This window comes from Bidens hawaiensis, unplaced genomic scaffold (assembly GCF_021521415.1).
Source record: "Bidens hawaiensis isolate Kalapana, Puna unplaced genomic scaffold, B.hawaiensis_p1.1 tig00027557_1, whole genome shotgun sequence".
NCBI lineage: Eukaryota > Viridiplantae > Streptophyta > Magnoliopsida > Asterales > Asteraceae > Bidens > Bidens hawaiensis.
Window position 1 is genome coordinate 219,359 of NW_027505099.1, and position 2,358 is coordinate 221,716.

General features: G+C 33.4%; 1 pseudogene; it reads left to right on the forward strand.

The window, feature by feature from the left end:
- The first annotated feature begins 274 nt into the window (after window positions 1-274).
- LOC143610695 (zinc finger protein ZAT11 pseudogene) lies at window positions 275-946 on the forward strand (annotated as a pseudogene).
- The last annotated feature ends 1,412 nt before the right edge of the window (window positions 947-2,358 follow it).

Here is a 2,358-nt window from a genome sequence, read left to right on the forward strand (position 1 = left end):
TGCCTCCCACAATCTTTTATTAATAAAAACAGGGCTCACGTTAGGATGAACATTTTCGGTACAGGTACCAAGTTTTTAGTTTTCGGTATTGATACGGTACCAGTACCGGTACAGTTCGGTACGATACCAGTATTACTGAATTTTACACGAAATACAGGTGCTGGTATCAAATATTTACGGAATCAATACCGGTACCATCCTAAACTCATCTCTAGCTCACATCACCTTCAGGCTTTACCATCTCCACAAGCAACTACGTGTCACTTTCGTCATCCACACTCTTTGGTCAAACTTAAAGAAGTCAACACTTGTCACCTATATATACCCAACCCTCAACATTTCCACCTGACACAAAACTACACCATTTCTTTCTTTTCACACAACAAAACTTGTACCAATTCGTACTTTACTGGTTCAAAAAATGATGTATCTAAAGATGATGAAGAGATTGAGAGAAGCGGAGCTAGATGCAACCCTAAGCAACATGGCTAACAGCTTGATGCTACTTTCGAGGGGTCCGTCTAGCAACGAACCATATGATAATACACATGGCCGAGTCTTTGAGTGCAAAACATGTAACCGTCAATTCCCATCTTTCCAAGCACTAGGTGGCCACAGGGCTAGCCACAAGAAGCCACGACTTAATCCGGATGGTGACTTGAGTCATGGCACCAACGTGGTGCCTGTGAAGCCTAAATCACATGAGTGCCCTATATGTGGGCTAGAGTTTTCCATAGGGCAAGCATTAGGCGGACATATGAGACGACATAGAGCAACGACAACAACCAATTATGATAACCAGTCTTTTGTATCAATGGATCCGTCTCCTATTGTGGTTAAAAGGGTGAAAAGTCGAAGGGTTTTCAGTTTGGATTTAAACTTGACACCATCAGAGAACGATTTAGAATTTCGATTAGGGATGGTTCCAAGTTCCAACCACGGTTGAATTATGCTTGTGATGCAATTTTTGACGTAATTATTATAACTAAAGCAAACTTTTTTACTTCATTTTTTTCATTTTATGTGTAAATTGAATACATATTTTTACTTTGAGATGGCGTACGCGTGTTCTTTATTATATTTCCTCCGTCCCATTATAAGTGTCATGTTTTGACTTTTCAAGTCTTTCTTTTGCAACTTTGACCGTAAATTTTTTTGTTCGTGTCATATAATACTTGATGAAAATTATATCAATGTAAAATACATTTAAAACCCAATCCATTCATATATTTTACATCAAGTATTATATAACCAAACAAAAATATTGTTGGTCAAAGTTAAATAAGAAAGACTTGAAAAATCAAAGTATGACACTTATAATGGGACGGAGAGAGTATTATTTACTATACGTGATGATATATTTGTTATTTTAATTTGTTTAGTGTTGGAAGAGCTCTAATAACGTGGGAGATGATGGACATATATTATTGGCATTTAACTGACTATTTTTATTGAATAGTTCTTTTTATATATAGGCAAATTAAATTTCGAAAATTTAAATAATACTTATTGCTCAATATTAATAATAATTCATAATTGAATTAATTTAATTATTATAGGCTTACACTTGATTTTACCTATATATGTTTAGTTTATGAGAAAATTCTTAAAATGACCCTTTTAAGAGAGAGAAATTGTAAAATAACCCTAAATTTCAATATATTCTCAAAATAGTCCATCAGATTTGGACTGAGGAGACGAGATCTGGAAAAATCCTCCGGCCAATAAAATTCAGACAAGGGTCAAAATCCGACGGGTTTTTTAAAAATATTGGGGGACCAGTCCATATTTCCTATTAAAAGTTCTTAAAATAAAACAGCCTTTTCCGACGGTCTTTTAATGTTTCCTAACGGGTCCACACAACTTTCAAAAACATGGGAAAATGTGCCTTCAAATTCAGTCTTACAAGACGCATTTAGGGTGAATTTGTACCAAGAAGAGGAGTTTGTAGTTTATTTCTTACTAGTTTGAGGCCTGTGTATTACACGGGTAATTGATGAAAATTTTAAACTTTGACCAATAAGTAAAATACATTCAAGCAATTGATTATATATTGTTAATACAATTACAAATATATTAAAATTACATAAATTACATAACTAAGATTACGCAAATATGTTACAAATAGGTAAAAACTTCCTTTTACACTACATTTGAGATTGTATTAGAAGGTATACATTGTTTATCAAAAATCAAAATCTTTAGTCAATGTCTGCTTGTAGCTATTAATAAAGTAACATATAGGTCTACTTATAACTCTTGATATAGCCATATATAGTTGTCCGTGTGACAAAAAAGGTTCTCCAAGTACATACCAACTCTAGATAAATAATAATATATATCTATGATACTAATAAA